A 21,875-nucleotide genomic window follows, 5' to 3' on the forward strand; every position below is an offset into this window, starting at 1 on the left:
TTTCTTACCCATGGCTGTTTTACCCACTTCTTTGAGAGCACCGTTTCCCCATGGTCCTCCACAATTTACTGTTTCCCCCTTGTACCTTTGGGAGCCATGTCTTCTCCTTTTATTAATTTTTAGCTGTCTAATGTTCAGTTAGTAACAATAGCGTTGCGCTGCACACGTTTGTACTTTATGCCTTGCAATGCCACTTGCTGCCACATTCAAAGTCTTCGTGGTTTTAGACCCTCCACCCGATGTTTGAAGCAGTCGAGTCTCTTACCCCAATGTTACATGCTTCAAGGAATGAACACAAGAAAAATCCTTCCTACCGGTGTCCTTCTCCGTCGCTTCGTCGCTTCCCCACAGAGCCTGCAGAACCTGAAAAAACCACAAAACCATGCTGAGCCCGAATCAGTCAGCCACAGTTGCGTTTGCAGTCAGCCGCTCAAGTGGGAAACGCCCGGAGCCTTGCGAGTCCAACCGCACCGGTGTTAATGAATTTCTCCACTCCAACTCACAGGTGCCACAAATGTAAACGTTCGCTTTTGCTCACAGCCGGTATCTCTTTCCGTTGCTCCCCCCTGAGGGCCTGTAATGCTCGGAACACTGGAACGCCGCGCCGAGCTCGAATCGACCCAGTCAGCCACAGGTGTGCTGAAGTCAGGTACCTCAGACGGGGAACGCCCGGAATCCAACGGACACCAGCGCTCCAATACTGGTAGGTCTCTTCCTTTTAACTCAACAACACTGCATACTCAGTTATCCAGACACTGACACCAGCCGTACAAAGAATACTGCAAAGCAGCGCTGATTTTCTCCGTTAGGTCCTCTCCTTATAGAGGATTTCAGGGACGCGAGGAGTAGCCAGCCTACACGTCCACTCTCCCGGGTGCCATCTTGCCTCAGCAATTTGTTTCCTAATGAAAATATTGTACCATAGAAAATATACATGAGAATTGCAGAAAACAAATCTGTAATCTGCTTAATGCCAACACTACGTGAATGTTCTATATTTAATGAAGAAATGTTAAAGTTGGAAAATGAAGAAATTATAAAAATGGAAGCTATTGATAAAATAGAACATGAAGGAATCACTAATATTTTGACTGAAAAGTTGAAAAGGAATATGGATTCTTTAGAGAAATGGATAAGTAAATCTGCGGGTTTAGAAAAGAATTTGTATGCATGTGTAAACTGTAGGGTAAAATTGTTGATTTTGCTAATTATGTAAATAGAGATGGGATTGAATTTTTGAAAATCAAATTTGATGAAATTGCTAAAGTACAACTATTTAGTCGTTGTTGGGTGCCGCTCGCAGTCGTGCTTTGTTTCCTGGAGTAAGCGGAGGAACCTTTATTGGATTGAAATTGCCCTGAAGTTGGAAGTTCGTGTAAACTGAGCCTGTGTGCTCCATCCCAGGGTTTGCGCAGCAGCTGAGGGAGTCGAACTGGTCAGCGGGAGCGGGACTGCGAGGCCCAGAGGTGCTTTCGCCAGGTCATCGCGCGCACCTGGTGCCTCTTCCTGCCCCCCTCCTCCTCCTACTTAGTTTGTCTTCCAGACGCGAACGCGGGACGCGCGCGGACAGAAGCGCGGGTGAAGACCGGGCAAAGAGCAGGCCGTTTGAGGCCGTTCGAGTACGGCAGAGTCCGGCCCGGGCCTACCCCCCCTGCCCGATCTCGCTGTGCCCCAGGTAGGCAGAACACAAAGTACCAAAACCCCATGGAAACGTGCATTTGGATTTAAAAAACAAGATATTGACTGTGCGGGCCATATAGATTCCACAATTACTCGTCCATCAGTGTGTTAGATTTAACATAGTTGTAGTTGGTCCCAAGCAGATATCATCATGCCTTTAAGATCAGGCAAAGAGCGCACAGTCCAAATTCAAACAACTAAGGGAGTTGTTTCGGGTCCGCTGGATGCTTTCATTACCCGAGCCACGGGGATATTGGAAAAGGAAATCGCGATGGTGGAAAAAAGACTCTCTCTTGATCTTGTTAGCGGGAAGCGCTCTTCGCTGGGTGGGATGGCAACAACTACTAGTCCTGTAGCACATGCAGCATTCAACTGTATACACTCCGTTACCACCGAGGCAATAGTTCACATAGATGGTGTGGGGGAGGGCCACTCTGCTCTTTCACTGGATATTGTTGACCACAATTCAGATGATTCCCAATTAAGTGGGGGGGATGGATCCCAGGATAGTGGGGAAACTGATCTTAGTTTGGAATCTAGCCACTCACCTCTTAACGCCCCTAATGCCATTAACACTGTATCTAACTCACTAGTTGAGGTAGACCCTTCGGGCACAGATATAAAATCTAGAAAGAGAAAGCAAGACTCGAGACTCTTGGGGGGGAGAGATTGTAAGATGCCCAAGCTAAAAGATACATCTGGCAATGAAGCCCCGGCTCCTGAGCATCCTCTAGCTACACACATACCCCCAGTATTCCCTAATGTGCTATGCCCTTCCCTTATCTCTCTGGGATCCTCTAATCCCTGCCCAATGTGCCTCAATAGTGATGAGGTCTTATTGGTAAAAATGGAGGCCATGATCAAAACTCTGCTACTCCCCGTCTTGGAGCGGACTAGGCTGATGACCTCAAAAATAGACACTTTGGAGTCTGTAGTGAGCACAAACTTGGGCTTGCTACAAAAACTAACCAGTACTAGCTCAGTGGGACGTATTATTACACAGCTAGCATCAAAGACAATTAGCACTAACAACACCTCCACCAGTACTGCCATCAACCCAAAACCAACAGGGGCAGCCAACAATAAGCCTATGGGGGGGGAATGCTAAGAGCTACTCCCAGTAAGGTAACTGAGGGTTCTTTTTCACAGGCCCCTAAGATGAAGGCCACTGACAAATCTAATCCTGTTAGACCTCAAACTGCCAGGCCACCCCAACAGGCAAAACCTAACCCTAGTACCCCCCGACAGCCACCACACGGGCATCCAGCTAACCATCGAAGTACTAAAACCCCAACGGTGGGGAAACATACCAGGTATACTATTCCACGTGCTGACCTTCCCCCGGAGGAAACACAATACACAATAGTATTAACAGGTGTTGCCCCTCTAAAAGCTGGTAGTAAGGAGTCATATGGGGACCTACGCAATAAGGTGTTCTTTTGGTTAAATAAAAACCGTCCCCTGCCCTCATCCTCGCCAACTGAAATCCTCTTTGTAAGGAGAGTTGATTGGGTGGGTCATGGCACCAAGGACCTGGAGGGTGATTGTATTCTAATTTCGTTTAAGGATCCCTGGGTGGTGGACACTATTCGAAGAGAAGCTAGGTTTGCTAGACAGGGGGACGTCCAAACTCTGGGGCTATCATATTTCTATCCACATAGACGAAGCTTTATTCCTACAGGCCCCAACTATAGGCGACCCCCTGTTAGAAGGCATCCCACAGAAATGATACCCCATCTCCAGCAATTCCCACTCCTCTTCAATCACTTTGGCCCACTCTCTGATCTTGAGGCCATAGATTGACATCATACACCATCTAGGTTGATCAATTCTGTCGAGAATAGTGGGTATCTGGCAGCAAAGCCAAGCCAGGAGGTTTCACTGCTAACAAATAATGTAGAGGAGTGCATGGGGGTTCAAGTTACGACAGAAGCCACCGTATTAGTACCCAAGGATCCAATAGAGGCCATGTTGGGTGGGAATACTCCGGATAACCTTAAGAATATAGAGAATAGGCGGGGAAGAGGGGGTGAACTGGCAACTACTGTAGCTCTAGTCCCTATGATCCACCCCGTAGCCTCCACCACAGAAATACTTAATATAGTGTCTTGGAATGTTGCCGGGGTTAAGGGTCGAATGCTCTCTGAAGACTGGTTGGAGTTTGTGGACAAATTCCACATCATCCTATTACAGGAAACCTGGGCACCAGATCCAACCTTTAGGTTGGGGTATGTTAACTTTTTTAAACCAGCAATCAGAGGCGGTAAGGGGCGCGCCTCAGGGGGTTTGTTGATCTGGGTGAAGCAGTCATTGGGATACTACCCTACAGAGATAATCGTAGTGAACCCGGATCTTCTTATAATTAAGCTGAGCAAGGCTGGCCATCGGGACTTGATTGTATTTAACATATATGCTCGAGGCCTACCCGGCGGTCGCTGTCCCGCCTTGCTGGATGTACTGGACTATAACCTTGCTGGCCTGGGTAGTGAAAATGTTATCCTCCTAGCAGGAGATTTAAACTGCACTTTTGAGCCGCTTTACGATATAGGGGACAGCTGGGGATCAGCAGAGGATGCAGCATGGGCTATCCCTGATCTGATGTCTATTAAAACTGTTAATGCGACTGAGGCAGCTGTGAACTGGATGGCTCTTTGTCTAACCCGGGGATTTCGGGCCATCAATGGTCGCACTAGATCAGACCTAGGAGCCAATTACACTTTTGACAGTGGCCTAAGGAAAAACCGTATTGACTATATTTTGCTAAAGTTGGAATATTGGCCTCTGTTGATGGACATTGAAGTGGTATCCCGCCCAGAAAGTGACCACAACCCCCTGGCACTTCAACTAAGGTTACCGAGAATGAAGAGACTGGAGGAACCTAGCACCTCACGGACAGGGGATGTGCTCCTGACTAACGACAGGAAAAGGTTAAAATGGTCTAGGTTCTTGGAGGATGAGACCCTACGGGAGAATGTCAACGCTGCGGTTTTAAATATGTTTAATGAAATGCTGCCATATGACTTGCCGGGGGGTAGCCTTGAAAAGACAAATAATATCATCGATCTCCATGACCGTTGCTTTGACCAATTAAAGACCCTACTTTCTCTTCCGTGCCAGAAGAGATCCACTAAAGCAAATGTACCCCGCCAGAAATGGTATAATAAAAAGTGCAGGGAGGCCCATAGTTACCTTATTAAAGCAGTCAAATCCCGGAACATGGGCGTAGTTAAAGCAGCTAGGCTGCAATATAGGAAAATACAGTGGGAAGCCAAATGGGAGTGGGAGGACAAGTATTGGTCGGACCTTTTGGATGCTTCCATCTTGAATAATCCGACTAAATTTTGGGATTTAGTAAAGTGGGGGAAGGATCCAGATTCACGCACCCCCACAAACCAAGTGCCTCCCGAAGCGTGGGTGACTTTTTATTCGGCACAATTTAGTGTCGAGAACACCAAACCCCCTTACACTTTGGGCGAGGCGCTCCTGTCACCTATTTGTGGGGAGAAACTCGATTTCTCTGAAACAGAGGTAGAGCTAGCACTAGGCTTGACCCAGCAGGGGAAAGCGCCGGGGATGGATCTCATCCCTGCCGATCTTTTCAAAGCTAACCCCGCCCTTTGGGTGCCCTATATAACCAAGATTGCCAATTCAAGAGCAAGAATCCTCAAGTCTTGGAAGGGGGCAGAGATACTCCCAATATATAAAAAAGGCGACAGGTCCAATCCGGGCAATTATCGCCCGATTAGTCTCATTGACTCCATCCAAAAAATCATTGCACGCATGGTTCTGGGCAGGGTCCAAGGTTGGATTGAACTGAAGGACATACTATCTCCTATGCAGCCGGGCTTCAGATCGGGAACGAGCACCATCGACCAGGTGTTCAGATTTTGTATGATCTACTGGAAGGTGGTCCTACTTGGTGGTGGTACCATCTTTGCAGCGTTCATCGATCTGAAGTCCACCTTCGATCTAGTGCCGAGGGACAAATTGTGGGGTGTCTTGAGGGAATTAGGAATACCTATGGAGCTACTTGACCTAATAGTTAAACTGCATGAGGACAACTATGCAAGGGTGAGGTGGGGAGGTCAGGGACAAGTGACGGAACCCTTTTCCGTAACCCGAGGTGTCCGTCAGGGGTGCGTCCTGGCGCCAACACTTTTCCTTTTATTCATTGATCAAGTGGTCAAATTCTTTGCAGACACTCCCACTGATGCCCCAATGCTGGCAGGGACAAGGTTCCCAATGCTCATCTTTGCCGATGACACCCTACTCCTCGCCAGAGCACGTAGCGGACTACAGCGGGTGTTGGACCGCTTCGAGGAGTTCTGTGCCATCAACGACCTCAAGGTAAACGTGGGCAAAACTAAGTTCATGGTCCTCACAAGGAACCATCCTGTTCAGAGCTCTGTAAGCATGAGTGGAGTCAACCTGGAACAAGTCGAGACTATGACATGCCTGGGGGTTACTCTAGACCGCCGTCTGGGATGGAAAGACAAAGTTGGTGCACAACACCTTAAGCTCGCCCGACTAACTGGTTGTTTATTAAGTGAGCAAAAGAGATCAATTACTAAACGGGTTACCCCAGCACTTAAGATTTACAACACCAAGATTAATTCAGCAATCTTATATGGTGCAGATCTCTGGGGTTACATGGATCTCTCAAGTCTATTTAAAACCCAGTGTAAGTTTCTACGGAATCTAGTAGGACTGCCACAGTCATTCCCATCCATTCCCCTCTGTTTCGATCTGGGGTGCCTTCCCATTAATGAGATGGCTAGATTTAGATTGGTGGCCTTTTAGAGGCGCCTATGGACCTCCCCCGACCTCACCCTATTTGCAAAGGAATTGGCTGAAGTCAGGTCAATTGGGGGTTCTGGGAGAATCCCCTGGCTTCAAATGGTAAAAAACACCCTGGTAGACATGGGGTTAGAACAGCTGTGGACATCCCCTAGCACCAGCGCCTTTCCCTCCAAACAAGAATTTAAGGCACTGTATTGGGCTTCGCTCCGCCAAACACGAGTTTCTGCCTCCAGCTCTACCAGTCTTACGGGTAGGTTTCTGACCTTCAAGTTGGATTCGTCCCGTGAGTCTTATTGGGATGTTATTACCAAACCGCTGGACAAGAAACTCTACCATCAGTTTCGGGTAGGAGCCCTGCCATTGAACACCTTTACAAATAATTGGTCCAATGGTGCCACGGATTTTTGTAGATGGTGCCCAGGTCAGAAGGAAACAGAGGGCCACTTTTTGTTTGCCTGCCCTATCTACTCAGCGCCGCGAACCAAATGGCTAAAACCCCTGTTCCAGCGCCTGCCTTTTAGAAAATCCGCAGAGGCCATTTGGGCTCTAAAAACCAACACCTCAGAGGTGTTTGTAGTGAGCCTAGCCAAATACCTAGGGTGGGCTTGGATTATCAGGTCAAAACATTGGATAAATCCTTGATAGTGTTTTCTGACGCCCCCTTAAAAAGTCGAATGGTCTTCCTTTTTCATTAAATACAGGATTACACTTTATGCATCTTATATTAGGAATGGGCCTGTTTAATTGTATTATTTTAAATCATCTGGAATTCTATTTCTAACTTTTACTACGTCTGGGTCAGGTTTGTCTTTGTACTTTTTGATGTTTAATAACATTTTAATTTTAAAAGTTGTCAAGTTTTGCATTGTTTTGTTTTGTCTCGCTTACATAAATGAATTAAGTCGTTGTTGTTGCGGTTTTTAAATACATAGACATGTACATAGACAAGACTTGCTAAAAACTATGAAATTTTTTATAAAAGTGTGTTATAATGTGTCTTTTATTATTTTTAAATCGAAATAAAGACTTTAAAACCTGAAACCTAGTCGTTGTTCATCTTAGTTTTTGTTTGTAAAAGATTTGTATGTACTCAGAAAACAGTTTCCTATTTGTTTGGCATATGCGGTGACCATTCATAAATCTCAAGGTTTAAGTGTAGATAGTCCTTTAGTGAATATTGGAAGTACCGTGTTTAAAGAGGGTATGGCATATGTTGCTTTGTCTCAAGTCAGAACTTTATCTGGATTGTACTTGATTGATTTTGATGAGACAAAGATGCAGATGCAAATTGTGTGAAAGAATATAATAGGTTAGAACAGAATATGCACCCAATTTAGGTCAATATCCAGTATTTGAAAAGCGTGTGGTAGGTAGAAAAAGAAGATTTGAGAATATCCGTAGTGAAACTGTAGAGAAAGAAAAAAAACAAGATGAAGTTGTGCCTGCAAGCAAAAAGAAAAAGGACAGTGTTGAAGAGAATGTTGGTTATTGGTTTGAAAATAGTTGTGGTGTCAACTGCTATGCTAATGTAGTTGTTAATGTTGTTACTGTTCTTGAAAGTTTGCAACAGCAAATTGTTGAAAATCGGGATGAAAGATTCTTTTCATTGTTGTATTCTGTTTATGAGAAATGTAGTAGTGATAAAAGTAAAATACAAAGTGTTTCTGTCAGGAATTTTTATTATTTATGCTTGGTGTACTGGAAGATGAAGGTATAGATATTGAAACACTTTTTGGCCTTTCTTATAAATGGCAACATGACTGTCAACATGACTGTCAAAATTGTTTGTTTACATGTAGCACTAACATAGACACTGAAAGATTCATATATTTGACTTTACCTGACTGTGAATCAGTGTTTTTTAACAATCTAATTAGAGGAGCAAGTCAAAACATGGAGTGCAGCCAATGTAAATCAGAAATGTCATCAACATTATTTTTACAAAGATATGGACAGTATGTAATTTTAATGCTGCAACGTTGTAGAGAGCGATGGAAGAAAATTGGAAACTTTATTTAAAAATGTTGTAGCTGGTCAAGTTTGAATATCAGGAATACGTTTTGTAGCTGCTGCAATTATTTTTCATGATGGACCTTCTACAACATCTGGACATTACACTGTTTATTTAAAATGTCTGAAAAGTTGGTTACATTGTAATGATAATCAATTAGTTTTTAAGCAACGTTTGCCTAAAGATTTACCAAATTCTTTCCTAATATTTTTAAAGCCAAAATTTTAAGATCAAAATTTGGCCTTTCAGGATTACTGCTGTTAAGGTAGATTAGTCTGGTGTTGTAGAGTATTTTGTAAGTGAGGTTGAGGAGCTTGAAGGTGATCCTCTTGTTGATATTGAGGCAGTGTAGGTGTATCAGGTGGTGAGTGATGTGGCTGCAGCAGGGGACATTGATGATCACTCAGGTGGAGGTTTTTTGGATTTGTTGTAGTTGTTGTAGGTGTTTGGCTGGAATTCCTGTGTAGAGTATTTTGCCACAGTGTAGTCTGCTGCTGATGAGGGACTGTGTCACTGTTCTTCTTCTTTTGGTTAGGTTCCACTTGTAAATGTTGCGGAGCATGTGGAGGGTGTTTTAGCAGTACGAGGAAACGGTGTAGACTTGCCTACACATGGAGAGGGAGGAGTTGAGGATGAATCCTAGGTTGTGGACATGGTTGGTAGGTGTTGGTACTGTCCACAGTGTAGTCAGATAGCAGGAGTCGTCCGAGGCTGAGGGGGTGGGTCTGAGGATGAGTACCTTCATTTTGTGCGAATTCATGTTTAGAGAGCTGCTCTTTATGTAGTTGGTGACGTCCTTTAATGTGTTGTGGAGGTTGCTTTTAGTGGAATGTGGATTCTTGGTGAGGAAGAAGATGAGCTGGGTGTTGTGGGCGTAGGAGAGTTGTTGAGGTTGTGATGGTGGGCTACTTGTGTGAGGGTGGCCATGTAAATGTTGAATAGTGTCAGATTTAGGGATGAGCACTGGGGGATAGAGCAAATGATGTCAGTGGTTTTCGATCAGAAGGGTGGGAGGCAGATGCTCAGGATTACTATTGAACAATTTTGAAAGTAAGAATTAGATGTATACTATTTACATTTTAAGGATTTTGGGGGCCCTGGGCCAAATGTATTTGGGGGACCCAGTTTGGACCAACTTTGATTTTATGATCCAGTCTCAGCTCTTTCATGCCATCTCTGGTCAAATACTAAATGTGTGTACATCTGATATTCAGGGATAGTGATGTGTGTTTTCAGTATTTAACACAATAGCAGTTCACCAATATTACTGCAAATAATCTCTGTCACACCCTCCATTTCTCATATGTGAGGTCTTGTACTGATCTAAAATATTTTTTTTATATGGATGTTGCATGACGCATAAACACAATTTGTCTGCAAAGTGTCTGTAATAGACTCACACACATTAAAAATGAATGATAGAAAAACGCTATTTACAACATTGGGTTTAAAAAAATGTCAAGGTCATGAGGACAAGACTCTGAGGAACTCTTTCAGTCCAGCCCCAAACCCACCCCGCCACCTTTGAAAGGCTGGGGCCCTGAGCCAGAGGCCACCTTGCCCAGAGCCCACTTCGCCCATGCCTGGAATCGTCCCTGGAAAATGTGTCTCCTCTCTGGGAAGAGCTAACTCCCCCAGGAGGGGGTTAATTCATAAGAGCTAAAATGCTTCAGCTGCAGTGGTAGGCACGGGTCTCCTCTGCTAAAACCGAAAGCGTGTCTGTTGGTTCGCTTTTGGTTTTAGCAGAGGAGTCATCCTGCCTCCCACTACAGCTGAAGCTGTCAGCTCGTGAATTAACCCCCTACAGGGAGGGTTAACATAAAAAACAGCACAGGCACATTGTGCCCTGTCGATTTCCCCTCCCTCCTCCCTCCAGCCTTACCGGAGTTCTCCAAGGGATCACAGTGGAGTGCGCTGCGCCGTGCCCCCTGAGATGGGGGGGCGCACCCAATAGATTGAAGAACTCTGTAGTAAAGGGATGGTATATCAAAAGTTTGGTAATTAAAACTTTGTTTACTCTCCCCATCCCCTGCTATACACTCGACAGAGTGTTTAAACAACTTTACTAACATATAGATGTCTATCTAGTAAAGGTGGTATAGTTCCAAAGCCTTAATTTTTACCCGTCAATTTGCATGTTTGAATACTTTTTGCTGATAAGTGTTCCGGCAGACACCTGTTAAAATTAACCCCTCTGTGGGTATACTGGGAGTAGTGGGTGTTTCTGTTTGATTACGTATGGTTAAGCAAGGGAGGGGTGGGTGTGGTTATGTTGGTGATTAAAACACAGAATTTGGTAATGTGCAGATGTTGAGCTACTAAAGGTGATGCAGTACCACTGGGAGCATTTATAAAGAGCCCTATTGAATGGTATATGTTTTACCCGCAAAATTGCATGTTTTAATATGTTTTGCTGATGAGCGTTTCGGGAGACATCTGTTGAAATTAGGCCTCTTTCTGGAGATACTGGCACTTCTACTTTTGCTGGGGCTCTTTCTTTTATTCTGTAAAGTTAAGCAAGGGCGGGTGTGGAGGTGGTGTAGTGGTACTGAGACTATTTATAAACCGTCTTATGGTATGGTGTATCTTTTAGTTGCAAAATTGCAGGTTTTATTAGCTTTTGCTGATGAGCGTTCCGGCAGACGCCTGTTGACATTAAGTTTATGTATGGCTATACTGGGGGTACCGGGAGAGCTGGGGCTCGTTATTTGATTTTGTAACGTGGACATGTGTAGCTAGTAAAGGTAATGTAGTGCCACTGGGCCTATTTATAAACCGTGCTATGGGAGGGTTTATATTCTAACCGTCAATTTGCATGATTGAATACTTTTTGGTGATATGTGTTCTGGCAGACACCTGTTAAAATGTACCCTTTTTATGGGTATGGTGGCCTACTAGGAATGGTGGGGGTTTCTGTTTGATTTCGTACGGTTAATCAAGGGCCGGGTGGGAGTGGGGGAGGTCGGTAAGTTGGTGAATAAAACACAGAATTTAACAATGTGCAGATGTAGAGGTACTAAAGGTGATGTAGTACCACTGGGAGCACTTATAAAGCGCCCTATGGCATGGTATATGTTTTACTTGCAACTCTGCATTTTTTAATACGCATTGCTGGTGAGCGTTCCGGCAGACAGTTGTTGAAACTAAAGTTCCTGTATTGCTATAGTGGCTTTACTAGGTTTGCTGGGGATCTTTCTATGATTTTGTAAGGTTAAGGAAGGATGGGAAGAGGGTGGTGTAGTGGCAGTGGGCCCATTTATGAATCACTTTATGGTATGGTATATGCTTTTTCTGGCAAATTCCCATATTTTAATACCTTTTGGTGATGAGTGTTCCAGCAGACAGCTTCACAAATCACAGAACATTTTTGTGGATAACAAATGTTTGTGATGATAGACACTCTTGCTCTGTGGTAGAAGGCTGCCAGCGTTGATGGCAAATTATGAAACTTGGTGCCATTGTAGATTTCAATGGAAGCTTTCTTTGTTTATATGGTGTAGCCAGGGTTTTAGGTGGTAAAAAATAAACTGGGGGTGATCTAAAAGGGGGGGCTAACCTCTTAAAGCGGACTGGGCTATGCAAGTATGGGCGTGGTCTAAATCAAGCTAAGTAGCAAGGAAAAAACATTCTTTAAAGGATTTCCCTTCCTTCTAAAACGTGGCTCACCTAGCATGATGTCTCCAGTTCCTATTAGTGAGCAAAATGAACATAGGTACATCGATGTGCATACTGTCACTGCAGTGCAATAATTTTTTTTTTAAATTGACTATGTTTGCGAGGGCTAAAAATAGAGCCCGATAGAGACCAGTTTGGAGGCTCCATGAAAATAACTGCCGGTCCTCAGACCTGGCCCAATTAAAGCCCAGCATCCATCCATCCTAAGCACTGCATCATCCAACCTTCTTTTAATTGATGCATACATTCCTACTTATATACATACATACATCTGTTCCTGCACTTATCGAAGGATCTATCAGCCCAGTCACCTACGGTAAGCACTGTGCCATCCATGCAGCCATATGCCTATATATCCATAAATACATCTGTCCCAAAACCAATCCTAAGCATCTATCGGCCCACCCATCTATCCTAAGTATAGGTCCATGCATTCATTTATCCTTCCATCCATACATTGATTCATCCATCCATCTACCTATCCATTCATCCATCTGGCCATGCTTCTACTGACCCTTTATTCAACTATCCGTCCTTATTTCCGTGCACCCTCCACCCCAATCCTAAATACGGCGTATTATACTCAATTATACTCATCCACCCAGCCTCTTAAGGGGTCGAAAAGGCTGGCGATAAGCATTGACAGTCAGATGTTTCTGATAAAGACCAACAAAGCTTTGAGTTGCTCTTTGTGGAGCATAGTTTACTATCCTCCACTGGTGGTGTTTTAAATAAAGGTTCATCTAGCGAAAGAAGTGTAAAGGAGCTTTTTAGTCTAAGATGTTAATTTAGTAACATATTGTTTTGTCCAGTTGTATATAGGAACACTACTTTAAAGTGGCCGTGACTCACAGATAGTGAATACCTGTACTTGTTACATTTGAGAGAGTATACCAGAGAGCTAATTTGGGGTGGTTAGAACCTCGTGTTCTATATTTTCATGTGAAGCAAAGCATAGGAATATAAAAGGAATTGCAAAGCTTGTATCTTCATATTAAAGAGGGGGTGTGAGAACTAAGTGAGCCAGGCAAAGCGTGTGTTTTCGCAGCACTAAAAGAAGACACTCTGTAAGGTCAGAGCAGGGTCATGCTGGAGTGGCCTGCTTGTTGTCGTCTGCAGAGGCACAACCAGAGCAAAATTTCAGGGGAGCCTAATTCTTTCAACAATAGTCACAGTGGGGATGTAGGGGCTGTAAAAAGGGGTGAAAAAGAACAAGAACTGAGTGTCATTTACAAATAAATGGTCTTTTGAAGACCTGTGAAGTACTATGGTGTGGCTCTGTCTGTGCGCCTGGGAAGCTGTCCCAGAGAGTCCGTGGTAATGGGCGTTGCGAGCCTGGCAGTCTGTCTGCTAATCACCCTACGATGATGTTGCTCCTGCGTTGCAAAAAGAGAAGGGAAATCCTAAGAGAAAATGGCTCTTTTTAAAGGATTTCCCTTCTCCTACAAAGCAACTCACCTGGCATGATGTCTGCACTTCTCAGTAGTGAGCAATGTGCATGCTCTCACAGTCTCGCTGTAGTGCAATAAAAAAAAGGACTACCTTTGTGAGGCCCGAAAATAGAGCCTCATAAAGACCCGTTTTGTGGCCCCCATAAATAAAGTGCTGGTGCTCGGACCCCCACAGACCTCCCCCCCCCACTCATTAAAGCCCTGGGTGCAGTGTTACCTTTGCAAAGTTGTAGATAACATTTTTAGGCTTATAAAAGTAATTTTTGTGTGTGAAGTTTGGTTGATAATATCATCCTAAGTACATAGTTTACAATTTTAAAAAATACTATCTATAAAGCTGTCTGTGGTGTGTTGCAGAGAGAGTGCTGTGGAGTGGTGGGGTGCGGCGGAGAGGTGAAAAGTACGAGGTAGTGCAGTTACATATAAATTGTAAAGGTGTATTTAAATAATTAAATACATACTTGCTGTATGTTCTATGGCACTACTCGTAATCCTATTGCTCCCCTGTCGTGCTCCATTACGTTGCAGCACTGGGTCTGGAAGATGTTAGTAGAAGTTTCGTAATTGTATGTTAATGTTTTAATATAGTGAACAGATGTAAAAAATAATTGAATCTATTTTTTGTTTTTCAGAAAATTATTTTGTTTGGATTAAAATTTGCAAATGCCTAGAAGAAGTGAAAAAAAAAACTAAAAGAGAATAAGAATATATATATACCAGGAAAAGGAAACAAGATAAAGAAACAGTATCTGTTACCCGGAAACAAAAGCAATTTTAAGAAATTCATCAGAGACTTTTTCGATGTAGAGTGATTGAGAATTTAATGAAAAGATGCTGTAAATATAAAAGGAAAGTGTTGCAATTCAAAGAGAAGCAGTGTATTGAAAGTGTAGTGGATACTGATTTCAATTCAAAACAGAAGTTATTCATTCTGATTTTGAAGAGAATGGATTGGATAAAATAGTCAAAGTATTGAAAGTCAAAAGTAGAAAAAAAAGACTTGTGAACAGAACCAACTTTTGCAAAACCTTTAGTAGACTTTGGAAACATTCTTCTACTAGTGACCCTTTTTTAATGAGAAAAGTTACTTCCAGGAAAATAGTTTACCATTTGCAGTTTATACTGGAGGTCGTTGCTACGAAGTTCAGGATGGTTGTCATATTCCAAAGGAGGAAATGTTTGGTAAAAGTGCAGAAGGGATAATAGCTGAAGAAGTGCAAGGGAAACGTCTACAAGCTCCTCTGTATAATTGGGGTTATAGTAGTATTTGTAGTATTTGACAGGAATATATTGATATCATGCGAAATTCGGTATGAGAATGTACAAAGAAGAGTATTAAACTGAAGAGTAAGTTGTTACAAGGAGTAGATCCATGTAGTGTAAGAAAATATACTGAGAAGTATGGGCATTCAATCTGTTCATCCTTTTCAAACTATAATTTGGATGGAGCCTGAAACAGAAAAACTGCCACCAACAGACCTGCAAAGAGGGCTGAAAGGAAGAGTGGTGTACTTACCTTTGGATTTTAAGAAAAATATTGAAACTATTGCTGGAGAGAAAGAGGAAAAAGAGGTAGTAGTCATTCTAGTAAATGGTGTACCAACAAAGAGTCAGAAAATATCTCAAGAATTTGTGGATGTTAATAAAGTTGAAAAGGCTATGTATATCTTATAGAGAACAATATTTATTACAAAACTGTAAATGTGGAAGAACAGGTAATAAGTTTAGAAGATGAATCTGAAATTTCAAGTGGTCAAATAGAGAATGTGGACAAATCAAGGACTGAAGAGATTCATGAACATTACACAATATGTCCCTTGCACTTAAAAGAAGTAATAGGAAGCAGTATTGACCTATTTGAAATGCACAGGGAACTCCAATGAGTGTATGGGAGAAAAGCTTGGAAGGTCATTGTTTTTCACAGGTGTTTCATACTGGAGAAGGTGGATCGTATGATGATCGACCTGTACGGATTCCATCTCCAGAATATTGGTCAACTAGATTATATTCTGAAGATCCTAGATTTGGACAGTGCATTCCATACATATTCCACCTTTTGTTTGAAAGTGATCTGTCTTCTCTGTCATATGTAGTGAACCACATACTTAAAACTGGAGTTCATCAAGCTCTTCTTTCTGCGAAAGAATTTGTGGAGAAAGTTCGAGAAACTGATGAAAATTTAGAAGCACTGTTAATCAATTTGATGGCATGTCAACGTGCAACAAATGAGTATTGGTATCGTCGTCATGGAGAACTCAAGTGTATGTTATGGAACTTAGGTACAACCAATACATGGTTTGTCACACTTAGCTGTGCAGAGTAAGCATGGGAAGCTTTTCTTGAGTTTCTATGAGAGACAAATTTCAATACAAAAAAATGTTGAAATAAAGACTCCTGGTGAACGGTGTTCATTGGATCCTGTAAATGTGTGCAGATATTTTAATCATAGGTTTTAAGCTATGATGTCATTTATCTGCAATAAAAATAATCCACCTGGAGAAAGCAAGAGGTGCACCTCATATACATATGCTACTATAGATCAAGGATGCACTTACATTTAGAAATAATTCTGATGAAACAGTTGTCTTTTATCGTACACCATGTGACATGTGAGATTCCAAGAGAAGAAGGAGATAGAAGCTTGAAATAGCAAGTTTTACGTTTCCAAAGTCACCGTTGTGGAAAGTATTGCAGAAGAAACTACAAGTCTAAAGGAAAATTTACACCAAATGTCGGTTTGGTTTTCCCCATCCAGTCATTTGTAAAAGAAGAGTAATTTCTTTTTTTTCTTCTGTAAGGCACACAATAACTCGAAAATCTCCAAAGAATACCTACAACTTAAAAAGAAAAGAAGTGTCAAAGTATATCAATGATTACAATCCAGTCATTTTAAAAATGTGGAATGTGAACATGGATATTAAGTATGTTGCAGATAACTCAATTGCGGTTGCATGTTATGTTACATTATACATAACAAAATCAGAAAAAACAGACATGAAACAAATGTGGAAAGGAATTGCACAAGAGAAAAGCCTTGGCAAAAAATTGTACAGTTTTACTTTGAAAATGCTTTCCCAACGTGAATTTTGATCGTAGGAATGTTCAGACGGCTTGTGCTCTTCAAGTGTATATTCAAAGTCACGAGGAACCATTTGGGTAAGTTTAGGTCTTGCCTGCAAACGAAATAGAGTGTTGAAATCATTTGAAGAAATTGAAAAATTAGCAGAAAATGAACTTGACAGTACAGACATTCTTAAAACTAATATGTTGGACACATACAATCCGAAAAGGAGTTGACATCTGGAACAGCTATCTCTGTGTGAAGTACTTCAACATTACAGCTTCAAAAGGAATGTTAAACAGAATATAAAAGAAGGAAAATATGCAGTAGTTGGATGTCATGGTTGCTTAGTAAAACTTGTAAAGGGTAATATCATAAACCACAAGGAACTTAGTTGTGAAAACTTCAGATAAGTGAGAATTTTACTATTTAGCACTTCTGCAACAGTTTAAACCATGGCGTAGTGAAAGTAAATTATTTGGACACTTTGACTGCTACGAAGACTCTTTTAATGCTTGTGAAGATAGCATTGCATGTACAATTTTTCCTATATATTTAAAAACTTTGAATGGTGAAGTTGAACAGGAAAAAACGATTACAGCTGAAATAGCTAATCAAAGTCATCAAGATAGTCAAACTAGTGATCCATGTAGTCAAGATCCTCTTGGACAACCAATACTGAAAAATGAAGCATTGACTGCTATGCATGAATTTGAAATTGCAAAGCGGTACAGCAGGTCCGAGCAGTGAAACGGGGCCTTGATTCTATGATTGAGGATGTCAGAAGTTAAAGTCTGTGATCATTTATGTGAACCTCCTCTGATCAGGTGCAACCAACTTTAGGTCCCAACCGTGGAATGGCGTCTTGATCCCACAATGGATGATGTTAGAACTGCATCTGAGAGTGGAGATGAATGTACTCCCTTCGATCAGGTGCAACCAACTCTAGGTCCCAACAGTGGAACAGTGTCTTGATCCCACAATGAACAATGTCTTATATTACCTGATGCTTGGTTTTCATAGATCTCCCTCCGTTGAGGTGCATCAGCCTCTGTGCTTCCGGAGCTAACTGCTGCACATGATTATTGGACTTGATTGACTGTAGTCGCTGAACTACACCGCGGTACACAGGTCCAAACAGTGAAACAGGGTCTTGATTCTATGATTGAGGATGTCAGAAGTTAAAGTCTGTGATAATTTCTGTGTACCCCCTCTAACCAGATGCAACCAAATGTAGGTCCCAACAGTGGGACGGTCTTTTGTTACCACAATGAACGATGTTAGAACTGCATCTGAGAGTGGAGATGAAGGTACTCCCTTTGACCAGGTGCAACCTACTCTAGGTCCCAACAGTGGAACGGTGTCTTGATCCCACAATGGACGATGTCCGATATTACCTGATGCTTGGTTTTCATAGAACTCCCTCTGTTGAGGTGCCTCAGACTCTGTGCTTGGGTGGCTAACTGTTGACCATGATTATTGTGCTTGGTTGACACCAGTCGGTGGAGTAGACCATGGTACAGCAGGTCCGAACAGTGAAACCGGTGTCTTGATTCTATGATTGAGTATGTTAGAAATTTAAGTCTGTGATTATTACTGTGTACCCCCTCCGATATGGCTGTGAGGCATTAATGAATAGTGCCTCTGGCCTACACTGCAGTCACCAGGGCTCATAATTTAGATCGAGTAGTGATTGTTTAATTACAGAATCCAGTAGTCAAGTAACTAGACAGTCTATTTAAATTTACACAATATCCTGTTAGTATACTTGGTTGAAGAAATTTTTTGAGATGACTTATAGTTTACTACAATGACCAAATTAATCTTGCAAGCCCAAAGGAACAATGAATAGTCTACACTGTGGACAGCACAAATCGCAATTCGAATTGGTTTGATTTATTTATTGCAGAGTGTTCTGCAATTTATGTTGTTCATTTGTGAGGAGGAAGTGAGAAAAAGTATTCATGGATGTCTGTGTGAGTACTGCCTTCAAGTAACACTGCAGAGGGTAGTGTTCACAATTCAGATCAAATTGGCAATGTAGATGAGGTAGTCCTGTAGGAAAAAACATTGCTGCAGTATGCTCTGTCTGCACCACGCATACGCATCATTAAATGCTACATACACGTTTTTTCTTGCTTCGATTATGACAAACTGGGCAGCTCAAGTCCACGTTACGTAGCTGTGGGCCCTTGCTGACCGCTCTCTCAGACCTACACTGCAGACACCAGTGTTCACAATTCAGATCGAGTCGCTATTGCAGATGATGCTGTGTTGATGGCAACAGATATTGCTCCTAGTACGGCCCACCCGCAGCACGCATCATCGCTGGCTGTCCACATGCTGAATGCTTTTCATGTGGCTATCTGAGTGCACTAGAACTGATGGACCCTTTATGATACAAAGTTTTGTGTATTATATATTTTGTGGTTCTTTTGCAATAGAATATTTTTCTGTCTTATTTCACATCTACTGTCCCTACCTTACTGCAGCACAAACTATTTATTCTTTCATTAATAAATGTCTGAGTGTGATCCAATTATTACTGTTGTAGTTGATGATAGCAGCAACCATTCCCTGAGGGCTTGTTTACACTCACTCTACACGCATCCACCACAGATGTCACTGGATATGTGACCCGGGTAATAAAAAGTAATTGAGCGCACACGCCCATGTGTTCATTATCCATGCACGATACTCCCCCTGAGTTGTACTACATTACATTGTGCTGTGGACATTATACGCAACCATGTTACCTCTGGCAGTGGGGAAAACTTTGGTTATGTAACTTTTAGGTGTATGGCTCTCACAGGTGGAAGGCTACTTTACAGACGATGAATATTGATGAAGATGGTAGTTGCATTTTGTGTATAATGTAAGATATGTGTACATAGCAAAAAGTTTCCAAAAAGTTCTATAAGCAGAAGAGGTGTGTCTCCTCAAATGCTGTAGAGAGAATGTTTAAAATTGGTGGCGTTTTGCAACTGCTACAATGGGAAATGTTATGAACTAATAAAAATGCTTTTTTTTAGGGTCACATGGCAATCTCGCACTCAACATGGCACTCTCGCACTCAGCAAGCAAGTAGTCCCCACTAACGCGATTTTGAGACAATATATTTACTATAATATAAGTTTATTATAGTTAGAAATATATAAATGTTTAAATATATAAATGTTTAAAATATTTTAGATTATCACTTACCCTCATATACACTTTAAAGTTATTTACATATACTTTTGAGACATAAAAAAATTGAGGGAATGGTGTATCCAGCGCAACACCATACGTCTATGATGTAAGACAGGGCCTGGCAGCGTGCACTTGTCATATACGCAACGCGCAGTGGGCACGACCCCATACATACATGAAGTAATGCGCGTCTTGGTAGTGCATACCCGTTGCATACCAAAGTAGCAGCTGGCGTGACCTCATACGTATATGTTGTTAAGGGGGACGCGGTGCCACAAGCCCGTCGGATACGAAATGTGCATCATTTCAATATGGTGAATAGTATTTGCATGCTGATGCTGCTGATGGAGCTTGGTAGACTACCGGTACGGGACTTTAGTTTTCTCCAAAAAAAAGAAAAAATTATATACATATATTTTGGGAAAGATGTAAAATATTACATCATTTTAAAAATTAAAAAAAAGGATAATAGAGTTGCAAAATATTGTAAAAAAAATTAGAAAAGTTATAGGTTTTATAAATATTAAAATATGAAATTAACATTTAAAAAACCTTCGAAATTCACTGAAAAAACCATAGGTTTTAAAGACGTTATAGTTAGGAATAAGCATTTAAAAAACCTTAGAAATTCACTGAAAAAAACCATAGGTTAAAGGGACGTTATAGTTATTTAGACATTTCACTCATACAAAACAATAGAAATTCCCCTGTTATAGTTAGTTGAGCTAACTATAATTTGCGCTGATGTCGTCACATATTACATCATTCATGACATGGTAAGTGACATCATAGATGACATCACTGATGACATCTCAAATGACATCCCTGATGACATCATCCACGTGACAATCTGATGCACCTCATTAGACTCTAATATAACACTTGATACACCCACTATAAAATACAGACTATACTTTTCAAAACCATGAACATACCAATGTCAGTCATTACATATCCACTGACTAATTCCTATTTCATTCACCCATACAGTCACTCATACATAAAGACATCTATCAATACAACATTATCATATCCATTCACACATCTGTACAGACATTCAGACACCGCCTCTCATTATAGAGGTATTCACACACCTAGTCAGTAATGGAAATAAGGAATTACACTTTTATTTACTAGTCAGTAATGGAAATAATGAATTACACTTTTATTTACTAATCTGTACAGGTATACACATACCACCTCACTTATTTAAACATATAGTAACACATACTTTCACTCTAATACAATAACTAATACAAGCACACACTGCTCCAAACAGGCACTCTCACAATCACTCACTCTCACATATAGTCATATAGTCATTTATACAGTCCAACACTCACATATACTATATTTGAAATATACAGTTACTCACGCATGTACCACTGAGACATCCATTCACTCACCAAGACAGCCATACACAAACTCACCCAGCCATACAGCCGTTCACAGATACAGACTTGAACACATATATGCAGTGAATTATCCACTCGCACATTTATGCACAGAGTTATACCCCCACCCACGCACACAGACACTCAGGCACCCATACAGATACTCAGACAAGCAATCAATAGCCCATATAAATACTCATTTAGCTTCTAACCAAACCATGCAACCACTTACACACCATCTGACAACCTAAACTGTACAAATGTCTGTATCAATCGCTAACACATGCATTAAGTAAGACACAATTAATCACTCAGTTATAGTCAGTCACACACCTACTTAATCATGCATCCTGACTCTTATAAACTCTTTCATTCTTCAATACACCTTGGCATATATATATAAAATATATTTAAATTTTACATAAAAACACATTCACTGGATGATGTCATCAGTGATGTCATCAGTGATGTCATTAAAGATGTCATCAGTGATGTCACTGACCATGTCATGAATGATATAAAATGTGACATCATCAGCAGTGCATTGCGGGGGCGCAAGTTATAGTTAGCTCAACTAACTATAACAGGGGAATTTCGATCGTTTTGTTTGA

The sequence above is a fragment of the Lissotriton vulgaris genome, chromosome 5 (assembly GCF_964263255.1).
Source record: "Lissotriton vulgaris chromosome 5, aLisVul1.2, whole genome shotgun sequence".
NCBI classification, from domain to species: domain Eukaryota; kingdom Metazoa; phylum Chordata; class Amphibia; order Caudata; family Salamandridae; genus Lissotriton; species Lissotriton vulgaris.